Source organism: Dama dama, chromosome 27, assembly GCF_033118175.1.
Source record: "Dama dama isolate Ldn47 chromosome 27, ASM3311817v1, whole genome shotgun sequence".
In the NCBI taxonomy this organism is placed as follows: Eukaryota; Metazoa; Chordata; class Mammalia; order Artiodactyla; family Cervidae; genus Dama; species Dama dama.
This window is the reverse complement of record NC_083707.1, coordinates 15,848,410-15,861,359: the sequence shown is the minus strand read 5'-3', so window position 1 is coordinate 15,861,359 and position 12,950 is coordinate 15,848,410.

Sequence of the window (12,950 nt, the reverse complement as noted above, 5' to 3'; positions counted from 1 at the left end):
CTTTCTTCCTCCTTGAGAACTCCAGACCCCTCTCTCCTTGGGGGCCCCTAGACTTCTTATCAACCTGTCTAGGAAATGACTCTCTCAAAACTAGGGTCTCCTACATTACAAGCAGATTCTTTACCAGCTGAACTATCTGGGAAGCCCCAGTATCTGACACTACTTATCAGCAAATAGAAAGATAGAAAGGCATGCACAATCTAAGTATTTTTTTCTACCATCACTTGATGATAGAGTTAAAACTTACATTTTCAAATGAACATATGTTCTCCCAAACCTACAGTAGTATAAGCCATGATTCTATTTGGCACAAATTCTACTTATATCTCTTGTCATCACACAATGCTAGTGCCCCCCCCCCCCCCCCATTGAGCTCTGAAACCCCAAGGGAAGATAATTTGCCTTTTTTGCCTTTGTGTTACCTGAACATTTTACAGTGCTTAGAACAGAATATATACGATGACCAACAAATATTAATTAGACTAAGAAAACACAAAATGTTTTCTTATAAAATAAATATCTAAAAGAAAGAAATGAAAGGGGAGCAGAAGAAGATGATGGAGGAGTAAGGCAGGGAGATTGTCTGCCTCCCCACAAATACATTAAAAAACTTATTAAAATACAGAACAATTCGAACAGAGCAACTTCTAAATGACAGCAGAAGACCCTAGACCTCCAAAAAGGCAAGCTAATACCCCTGGAATGAGGTAGGACAAAGAAAAGTTATTTAAAACAAAAACAAACAAACAAAAACAGAGGACTTCAGGATGGTTGCTCCAAGGGAAGGAGGGAGTAATGAAGGAAGAAAAATTTCCATGCACTCGGAAACCTCCTCACAGGCCAGACCAAAAGGGAGTTGCAGAATCTCAGTGTGCCATGCAACAGTGGGAGGCTTAGAAGGCAAAATACAGAGAAAGTTCTCAAACAGCACTTCGCAGCCCATAGGCAGCTTACAAGCCACAGTCCAGACAAGAGGGTTGGAGAAGGGAGCCCAGAGAAGTGGCTAGCAAGCCCTAGCCTGGCCCAGAAGGAGGGGTCAGGGAACAAGAAAAGAGGCACACAAGCATCCACCTGAGAAGAGGATGGGGGTAGGAGCCAAGAGAAGTGTCTAGCAAGACCTGGCCTGCTGTAGAGGCTGGGACCAGAGGTGGAAGCTCCTGCAAAGATCCCAGGGAGAGGGAGCGGGCTGGAGGCCATGAGGATGTACTCAGAGGCCTCTTTGACATGGCTGCAGAAATGGACATGCCTACCACAGCCAAAGCCAGGAGGGGCGCCGAAGGCAGCGGATGAAACCAGCAACGCAGTCTCAGTCCCAGAGGCTGCAGCTACCACTAGGCTGTGAGCAGCCACAGGTTACTGCCTGCAACTTGCTAGGAGCTTAAACAGCTGAACTCTTTCTAGAGATCCATTAAATGGGGCTTTTTCTTTTGGGAGATCCCACAACCCTCCTCAGATTGTAACAATATCCAACAAGTCACTATTAACACAGGCACTCTGAGTACAAGCCATATGTGGCTGCCATATCCTCCCCTCTCCCCAGCCCAAGAGAGCAGGAGAGCCCTAATGAGCCTCAGACTTAGCCCACCCACCATGTCCAGGTGAGGAATAGACTGGATTCTAAGTGCAACTGTGAACATTAGGGCCAACTACAAACTGGAATAAAGCCAGATCTGAGACTGAGCTGACCACACGCTGCCCCAAACAGGTCCAGAGACCTTCCTAGAAATATTATAGGACTTTGGTGTAAACCTCACTGGGTTTTCTGGACTGCTGAGTGTTGCCTTCACCAAGAGTGCTGGGACCTTGTCTTTCATGCTGGGTGTCTTGTGAGGGTTTGGAGCTTCAATCAACCTTGAGCCTGAACCTCTGAGGTGAGAGACTCAAGCCCAAGACGTTGAGCCACCAGAGAACTCTTGACCACAGGGATCATTAATAGATGAGAGCCCCTCAAAAGGCCTCCATCTTAACACCAAAACCAAGACCACCCAAAGGCCAGCAAGCACCAGTGCCCAGATATCCCACGTCAATCCTTCAGCAAAACAGAAAGACAGCACTGCACACTAGCAGACAGGCTACCAAAGCCTTACTGAATCCACGCTGTTGTTGTTTAATCACAAAGTCATGTTCAAATCTTCATTACCCCATTGACTGCAGCACATTAGGCTTCCCTGTCCCTTACCACCTCCCAGAGTTTGCCCAAATTCAAGTCCATTGCATTGATTATGCCATCCAGCCATCTCATCCTCTGTTGCCCTCTTCTCCTTCTGCCCTTCAATCTTCCCAGCACCACGGTCTTTTCCAATGAATTGGCTCTTCTCATCAGGTGGCCAGAATATTGGAGCTTCAACTTCAGCATCAGTCCTTCCAATGAATTTTCAGGGGTGATGTCCTTTAGGATTGACTGGCTTGATCTCCTTGCTGTCCAAGGAGCTCTCAAGAGTCTTCTCTAGCAATACAGTTCAAAAGCATCAGTTCTTCATCATTCAGTCTTCTTTATGGTCCAGCTCTCACAACATACATGACTACTGGAAAGACTTTGCTTGCTTGCTTTAGTCATTAAATTGTGTCCAACTCTTGCAACCCCATGAACTATAGCCCACTAGGCTCCTCTATCCATAGGATTCTCCAGGCAAGAATAATGGGGTGGGTTGCCACTTCCTTCTCCAGGGGATCTTCCCAACCCAGGAATCAAACCCAGGTCTCCTGTACTGCAGGCAGATTCTTTACCAACTGAGCTACAAGGAGAATCCCCTTTTGGCACCCCGTGGACCATAGAGTCCATGGAATTCTCCAGGCCAGAATACTGGAGTGGGTAGCCTTTCTCTTCTCCAGGGGACCTTCCCAAGCCAGGGGTTGAACTCAGGTCTCCCGCATTGCAGGAAGATTCTTTACCAGCTGAGCCACAAGTTGGAAAGATTTTAGCCTTGACTATATGGACCTTTGTTGGCAAAGTGATGTCTGATTTTTAACACACTGTCTAGGTTTGTCATAGCTTTCCTGCCAAGAAGCAATTGTCTTCTAATTTCATGGTTGCTGTCACCCTCTGCAGTGATTTTAGAGCCCAAGAAGGGGAAATCTGTCACTGCTTCTATCTTTTCCCCTTATATTTTCCATGAAGTGATGGGATCAGAAACCATGATCTTGTCTTTGTTTTTGCTTTTTTTTTTTTTTTTTTTTTTAGTATTGAGCTTTAAGTCAGCCTTTTCACTCTCCTCATTCACCCTCTTCAAGAGGTTCTTTAGTTCCTCTTCACTTTCTGCCATTAGAATGGTATCATCCACGTACATGAGGTTGTTGATATTTCTCCCTGCAGTCTTGATTCCAGCTTGTAACTCATCCACCCTGGCATTTCACATGATATGCTCTACATATAAGTTAAATAAACAGAGTGATAAGAAATAGCCTTGTCATACTCCTATACTCCTTTCTCAATCCTGAACCTGTCAGTCGTTCCATACAAGGTTCTAACTGTTATTTCTTGACTGGCATACAGGTTTATCAGGAGGCAAGTAAGATGGTCTGTTATTCCCATCTAAACCCACTACTGGACACAGCATGGCCCTTCAGAGGGACAAAATCAGCTCCATCGACCAGAACACTGCGTGGAACCCAATGCAGGACACCTCACCCAAACAACAAGCAAGACAAAAATACAAAACCAATCAGCCAACAGGATTCCCACAGACAGCCCCAAATATGCCACCTCACACAGCCTGACCAATCAGAGAGAAAGAAAAACAAAAACAAAAAACCTCTTCCCACTAAAATGCAGGCACAAGTCACCCCCAACACAAAGACAACACAGACCACTTGACCAAGCTTACCCACCAAGGACAGAAACCAAAAGGAAGAAGGAATACAACCCTAGGCCCAGGAAAAGGAGACCTCCAAGGGAGTAAGTTGGAGGAAAAAGAAAAGACAGAGAAATATAGAGCAAATGAAGGAACAAGGTACAAACTCACAAAAAACAATCAGGAAATAGGCAAACTATCTCTGAAAAAATAAATTCAGAGTAATGATAGTAAAGATTTCCCAAAGCCATGAAAACAGAACTGAGAAAATGCAAGAATCAGTTAACACAATTAACAAAGACCTCAAAGAAATAAAGAATAAACAAACAGAGATGGATAGCACAATTACTGAAATTAAAAATACTCTAGAAGGAACCAAAGGAGAATAATTGAGGTAGAAGAATTGATAAGTGAGCTGAAAGATAGGATGGTGGAAATAACTTCTGAACAGCATAATAACAGGAAAATAATGCAAAGAATTGAGGATAACCTCAGAGACCTTTAGGGATTCCCTGGTGGCTCAGATGGTAAAGAGCCTGTCTGCAATGTAGGGGACCTGGGTTTGATCCCTGGGTTGGGAAGATCCCCTGGAGAAAGAAATGGCAACCCACTCCAGTATATTTGCCTGGAAAATCCATGGATGGAGGAGCCTGGCAGGCTACAGTCCATTGGGTCACAAAGAGTCAGACACAACTGAGCAACTTCACTTTCACTTTCAGAGACCTCTGGAAAATATTAAAGGCACAAACATTTGAATTATAGGGTTCTCAGAGGAAGAAGAGCAAAACAAAGTGTCTGAGAAATTTTTTGAAGAGAGTATAGTTGAAAACTTCCCAAACATGGGAAGGAAATAATCAGTCAAGTCCAAGAAGCACAAAGAGTCCCAAACAGGACAAATCTAAGGAGAAATACATTGAGACAAATACTAATCAAGCTAACAAAGATTAAACACAAAGAAAGAATATAAAAAGCATCAACAGAAAAGTAACAAGTAACATTCAAGGGGAAACCCATATGATCAACAGCTGATTTGTGTAGTCAAAGCTATGGTTTTTCCAATAGTCATGTATGGTTGTGACAGTTGAACTATAAAGAAGGCAGAGTGCAGAAAAGTTGATGCTTTTGAACTGTGGTGCTGGAGAAGATGTCTGAGAGTCCTTTGGACAGCAAGGAGATCAAACCAGTCCATCCTAAAGGAAATCAACCCTGAATATTCATTGAAAGGACTGATGCTGAATCTGATGCTCCAATACTTTGACCACCTGATGAGAAGAGCAGATTCACTGGGAAAGACCCTGATGCTGGAAAGATTAGAGGCAGGAGGACAAGGAGGTGACTGAGGATGAGATGGATGGATGGCATCATGGATTCAATGGGCTTGAACTTGAGCAAACTCAGGGAGATAGTGAAGGACAGGGAAGCCTGGCATGCTGCAGCTCATGGGGTCTGTGGGACATGAGTGAGCAACTGAATGACAACAGCTGATTGTTGTCTGTGGGACATGACTGAGCAACTGAATGACAACAGCTGATTGTTCACTCAGCAGAAACTCTGCAAGCCTGAAGGAAATGGCAAAACATAATCATAGTACTGAAAGAAAAAAATCTACAACCAAGATTACTCTACCCCACAAGGATCACATTCAAAATTGATGGAGAAATCAAAAGCTTTACAGAAAAGCAAACACTAAGAGAATCCAGCACCACCAAACCAGCTTTACAATAAATGTTAAATATATAACTACTTTAAATGTAAATGGATTAAACATTCCAACCAAAAGAAACAGACTGGCTGAATGGATACAAGACTCATATATATGCTGTCTACAAGAGATCCACTTCAAACCTAGAGATACATACTGACTGAAAGTAAGAAGATAGAAAAATATATCCCTTGAAAATGGAAATCAAAACAAAGTTGGAGTGAGGATTCTCATTTCAGATAAAATATACTTTAAAATAAAGATTATTACAAGAGATAAAGAAGGACACTATATAATGATCAAGGAATCAATCCAAGAAGACATAACAATTGTAAATATTAATGCACCCAACGTAGGAGCACCTCAATATATAAGGCAAACATTAGCGGACAAAAAAGAGAAATTGATGGTAACACAATAAGAGTAGGGAACATTTAATACCCCATTTACACCAATGGATAGATCATCCAGACAGATAATTAATAAAGAAACACAAACCTTAAATGAAACATTAGACTGAATGGATCTAACTGATATCTTTAGGACTTTCCATCCAAATACAGAAGGATGTACTTTCTTCTCAAGTGCACATGGAACATTCCCCAGGATAGACCAGATCTTAGGTCACAAATCAAGCTTCAGTAAATTTAAGAAAATTGCAATTGTATCAAGCATCTTTTCTGACAACAAGGCTATGAGACTCATATCAATTACAGGGGGGAAAACTGTAAAAAACACAATCACGTGGAGATTAAACAATACATTTCTAAGTAATAAATAGGTTACTAAAGAAATAAGAAGGGAAATAAAAATCTCCTAGAAACAAATGACAACAAAAACACAATGACTCAAAGCCTATGGGATTCAGAAAAAGCAGTTCTAAGAAGGGAGCTTATAGCAACACAACCCTACCTCAAGAAACCAGAAAAACATTGAATAGGCAACCTAACTCTACACCTAAAACAGCTGGAAAAAGAACAAAATAAACACCAAAGTTAATAGAAGGAAAGAAATCATAAAGATCAGAGCAGAAAAAATGAAAAAAATGAAGGAAACAATAGCGAAGTTTAATAAAACTAAACTGATGTAGAGATATTCCCTGTTCTTGGGTTTGAAAAATCAATAATGTGAAAATGACTATACTACCAAATACAATCTACAGATGCAATGCAATTCCTATAAAATTACAAATGGCATTTTTCACAAAAATAGAACAAAAAAACTCACAATTTGTATAGAAATACAAAAGACCCTGACTAGCCAAAGCAATCTTGAGAAAGAAGAATGGAGCTGGAGGAATCAACTTACCTGATTTTAGATTATACTACAAAGCTACAGTCATCAAGACTCTATGGCACTTGCACAAAAACAGAAATATAGACCAATGGAACCAGATGGAAAGCCCAGAGATAAACCCATGTACCTATACACACCCATGTTTAACAAAGGAGGTAAGAATATATGATGGGAAAAGATAACCTCTTCAATAAGTGGTACTGGACAGAAAATGAAATTAGAACACTTCTTAACAACATACCAAATAAACTCAAAATAAAAACCTAAATATAAAACTAGAAACTATAAAAACTCTTAGAAGAAAACATAGGTTGAACACTGTACGATACAAATCATAGCAAGATCCTCTATGACCCACATCCTAAAATAATGGAAATAAACAACTGGGACCTAATTAAGCTTAAAACTTGCACAACAAAGGAAGCTATAAACAAAGTGAAAAGACTACCCACAGAATGGGATAAAATAGCCAATGAAACAATTGACAAAGGATTAATTTCCAAAATATACAAGCAGCTCATACAACTCAATACCAGAAAAACAAACAACCCAATCAAAAAGTGGGGAAAAGACCTAAACAGACATTTCTCCAGAGAAGACATATAGATGGTTAATAAATATATGAAAAGTCATTCAACATCACTCATTAATAGAGAAACTGAAATCAACACTACAATGAGATATAATCTGACACAGTCACAATGGCCATCATCAAAAAATTCACAAACAATAAATGCTGAAGAGAGTGTGGAGAAAAGGGGCCCCTGTTGCACTGTTGGTGGGAATGTAAATTGATGCAGCCACTATGGAAGACAGTATGGAGGTTCCGTAAAAAAACTAGGAATAAAATCACCATATGACCCAGCAATACTACTTCTAGGCATATACCCTGCGAAAACTAAAATTGAAAAATGCACATGTACCCCAATATTCATTTCAACACTATTTACAATAGCTAGGACATGGAAGCAATATAGATGTCCATCAACAGATGGATGGATAAAGAAGTTTTGGTACATATATAAAATGAAATACTATTCGTCCATAAAAAGGAATGAATTTGAGTCAGTTCTAATGAAGTGGATGAAACTAGAGCCTATCATACAGAGTGAAATAACTCAGAAAGAGAAAAACAAATATATTAACAGGTATATATGTAATCTAGAAATATGGTACTGATCTGCAGGGCTGCAGTTAAAGATGCAGAAATAGAGACAGACTTATGGACAAGAGTAGGGGCGAGGAAGGAGGGTGAGATGAATGGATAGAGTACCATGGAAGCATATACACCACCATATATAAAATAGATAACCAATGGAAATTTAACAGGGAATGCAAACTGAGGCTCTGTAACAACCTAGAAGTATAGGAAATGGTGGGAGGTGGGAAGGAGGGTCAAAGAGGGAGGGAATATGTACACCTATGGCTAATTCATGTTGATGTATGGCAGAAATCAAACCAATATTGTAAGGCAATTATCCTTCAATTAAAAATAAATAATTTTTAAAGTGATTTTCAAATGCATCATAGATATTTGAAATATTATGGACTCTGGATCTTCCTTAATTTTTTTTTTTTTTAAGCAGGTAGTCTGCCTGTTGAAGTGTAATGAGGGGGCCAGGTGGGTGTGTATGTTTCCTTTTCCTAGGCAACATCTCCCATCTCCCCATCCCCTACACCACTCCTGCAAAAGTGAACCCTGATTCCTATTGCCTCTTTGCAGTTATATGGAGTGGAATCTCACCTCTCAATTTTGCCAGGCTGATACGTACCCTGGAAAGTGAGATAGCATTAGCGCTACTGCATTGCCTCCAGTAGAAGGGCAAACCCAGCTTCAGTCTGGACCTCCTGCTGACACCAGGAAAGAAGAGGGGAGAAAGTAAACTGCCAACCATCCCTATAAATTATCAACTCACTCTGCCTTGTCAGATGCCAAGTGGTGGTAGAGGCTGGCTCCTTGCTAGGCCTTATAGATCAGAAAATGGAAGGACAAGGGATGTGGAAGCAGGAGAGGAAAAGAGGAGAAGGGAGGCTAATAACAGGCTAGCCCTGTTTTGCACTGCTGCATTCAATCTCATTGCAGCCAGGTGGGTATAGAGGTTCAGCTCCCAACTCAACCCCACTAACTTGGGTTGGGCTGGGGAGGAATAAAGCATAGTGACAATGAATCACATCCATCTTCCCAATTCCCCACACCCACCTGCCACACACCATGTCTTTAAGTCTTGTTGCTGCCTCCTGGGGTGGAGGCTCAGGTCCATAAGGACCCTGCTGTTGAAGTCCTTTTGGAAAGCCTGGTTCTCTGGGCAGGAGGCCAGGAAAATCAGTTCCCCATTCAGTCCTGCTGAAACCATGATAGAGTTCACCCTTTTCCTGATTCTTTGTCTAGGAGAAACAAGCTTTCCTTGCAGCTATTTTTGTCTGCACTTATTGGAGGTTTCAAGGTTGGGAGTTTCTGCCAGCCAGATCTAATCCAGGATACATATGGGAGGCAATAAAGAAACCCAGGGAACTAGTTGTCCTGTGGTTGCTCAAGTCCTGAGGTCCCTTGGCAGTCTGTCTATTTCTTTCCACCTTTCAAAGACTCCTTAGGCTTTGTTTGTCTTGTTATGTTGAGGGTCTTTTAGTTAACCCCTATTTAGGTGAGAACCAAAAGTTTGGGGTATAACACCTTAATTCAGACAGCTCAGACACTCTCCAGATTCACTGGGTGTGAGCCAGCCCAACCAGCAACCTTCTTAGGTAAAAACATTTTAGAGGAATGAATGAATGCATGCATGCATGAATATCATACACTGTAAAATTTTAGTTATTATCACATGACTCAGAAGAGAAGTTTCATCCCTCTATCATCTACTTTCATGTATTGCAAATATTCATTCTTTATTTTCAGTCTAACACAAAAAGACAGTATACTAAGATAGACAAACAAATTAACACAAAAATAAAACACTCTCTAGTTAATTGGGAAGTACATATTTCAGTTTTTAAAGATATTTAGTTATTGATCAAATGCTGAACTTGTCTCAAAATTTGATTTTAAAATCTTTAACTTTTAGAAAGTTCATTAATTTTATTAGAAGATAATATATGCTTATTATGGAAATCAAAAAAGTATAGAAAAGTTTAAAGGAGAAATTAAGTGTATCTTTAATCTTATTGCTTTTAATATTTTGGAATATTCTTTTCTAGACTTTTTGTGTATGGGTCTACTTAGATGTATAGTCGGATTAACTCAGTACAAAAAGTGAAAACTGAAATCGCTCAGTCGTGTCTGACTCTTTGCGACCCTGTGGAGGGAAGCCTATCAGGCTCCTCCGTCCATAGGATTTTCCAGGCAAGAGTACTGGGGTGGGTTGCCATTTCTTTCTCCAGGGGATCTTCCCAACACAGGGATCGAACCTGGGTCTCCCACATTGTAGGCACTTTACCATCTGAGCCACCAGGGAATTAACTCAGTACATATAGATTTAAATCCTCTTTTTTTTTTTTCCATCTAACACTGTATCCTGACCATTTCTTATGAGATCAGAATTATTGAGAAATAATTCTGGGAAATAAATATAAATTTATTTTAAAGAAAATAGAGTTTTCCATTTCAGAAATAAATCTGAATTTTTGTGGACAATCCCCTTTTGTTGAACATTTAGATTGTTTATTTTTTGTTACTCCAAATTGTGCTGCAAAGTACAATTTTTAAATAAATACTTATTTTTATCTAATTGCAATTATTTTTTAGGATAGATTTCTTACCTTTGATTTTTATTTTGAAGGGGAATTTAATTGCATAAAGTTAATACCAGTGTTTTGGTCTGTTCAGTAAAGATAGAGAAATAGCCAACACCCTAGTTTTGAATTTTCCAATATACTGTAAAAGCATATAAAAATGTACACAGTTATACGGAAAGTGAGAGCTTCGTATTTCTAGTACATATTTACATCTTTGTGATTAGATGCTTTAATAGAGCTCATGATACTTTCATTAGTCTCTGTAATTATGTAGGATTAGTGATGAGTGGTTCTTACCTGGCATATCTGATTTTCCCACTGCAGTGTGAAGACTGCATTTGAAATAGTAAGCAACATCTTTAAGATATACTTGAACACATTTTTTTCAGTTTTAGGTCTTGATGATATCATAAGAAAAATGTATTATTTTTTCTTGAATAATGTGCAGGAAAAACTATGTTAAACACAATTTGAGAATAGTCATAGGTAGCATGTAAATTAGTGGAATTTTTAAAAGTCTTTCACCTATAAGAATCATATGGTTTTTAAAAAGGAATTGAATCTGTTTATCATTGTAAAGCACAATAATTAAGCTTCATTAGAAAGGGGTACAAAGAATATCACAGCAGATGAAAAACCCATTATTTGGGTTCAGATGACTTGAGGATAAAAACACTCGTTATAGGTAAAGTTCTTCATTTCCTAAAATCCTCAATGGTAGAGGAAATATTCACATAAAAGAGTTTAAAGATTAAATTGCCTTTCCTTCCTTTAGAAAATAGACACAATATGGCTTTTTGTAGCAACACATCTCTTCTGTAATTGAAATGATAAATAAATGGGAGCTGGGCAAAACCTGAGGTGGTTAGGAGTTTGAGGTGAGAGTATTGCCTTTACACTTTCCGAGTTTCCTTTCTTAACTTGTGACTCTGGGGCTGAAATAATGATCTCTTTTTTCCCTTTAAAATAAATCTTTCCTTGCTCCTAACTACCAGGGGAATATTATGAAAACATTCAGTACTAACATTGCAGAACTAACATAGCTAAAAACTGTGCATCAGCGTTGTGAAAAGGACTGTAATCCCAGAGAGAAAGAAAATCTCCAAACACATCAGCAGAGCAGGGCTCTTTACCATTGATTCTGAGAAACAGTAAGTTTGGTGTTCTTGCTGCTCATTTAGCAAAAGTAAACTTTAAAAAGAAGAAAGAGGAGGAGGAGGAAGAAGAAAGAAAAAACAAAAGGAACCACATAAAAAACACTTCCTCGTGTTACCCTCCACCTTGGTACTTCACGACCAAACTCCCAAAGATGAGAGCAGATATAAGACGGTGGGGAGGAGAGCATGAACAGAGAGAGGGACAGAATCGGAGCATCACATTGCTGAGGGCTGCATCCTCCTCCACGCTGCTTTGCTCATCCAGAAAAGACTATGGATGGCAGACACCAGTTTTACTCCACTATGACTTCCCAGTTAGTGGGGGACTGGGCAGGGTATCTTAAGCAGCTCCAGTTAAAAAAAAAAAAGAAAAATGTGTTCTTAGCACAATTATAACTACCCTCTACCCACCCTCCACACACACATATTAAACAAATGCTTCCATCTCACTATGAGTTCTCTGGTTCCTTTTTGGTATTTAGTTACTCCCACTATAGTTTCAAAGTCCACTATAGTTTCAAAGTCCACTGAGCATATCTCTTATCATGGCATGCACGACTGTGTGTGTGGTAGTGGATAGGGTGTAGGTGTAATTTTTTGTTTCATTGTCTCACCACTTGACGATGAACTTCTTAAGAGCATCTTTGAATTCCTAAGACCTTGCAAAGTACTTGGCAAATAGTAAGCATTCAACAGTAACAATAATTATCGTCTGTTGAGCAACTGGGGCTTCCCTGGTGGCCCCGCAGTAAAGAGTTCACCTGCCAGTACAGGAGACTTAGGTTACATCTCTCAGTTGGGAAGATCCCCTGGAGAAGGAAATGGGAACCCACCGCAGTAATCTTGCCTAGGAAATACCTTGGACAGAGGAGCCTGGTGGTCTACAGTCTCAGTTCAGTTCACTTCAGTTGCTCAATTGTGTCCCACTCTTTGCGACCTCATGGACTGCAGCACACCAGGCCTCCCTGTCCATCACCAACTCCCGGAGTTTACTCAAACTCATGTCCACTGAGTCAGTGATGCCATCCAACCATCTCATCCTCTGTCATCCCCTTTTCTCCCACCTTCAATCTTTCCCAGCATCAGGGTCTTTTCATATGAGTCAGCTCTTCACATCAGGTGGCCAAAGTATTGGAGTTTCAGCTTCAACATCAGTCCTTCCAATGAACACCCAGGATGGATCTCCTTTATGATGGACTGGTTGGATCTCCTTGGTGTTCAAGGGACTCTCAAGAGTCGTCTCCAACACCACAGTTCAAAAGCATCAATTCTTTG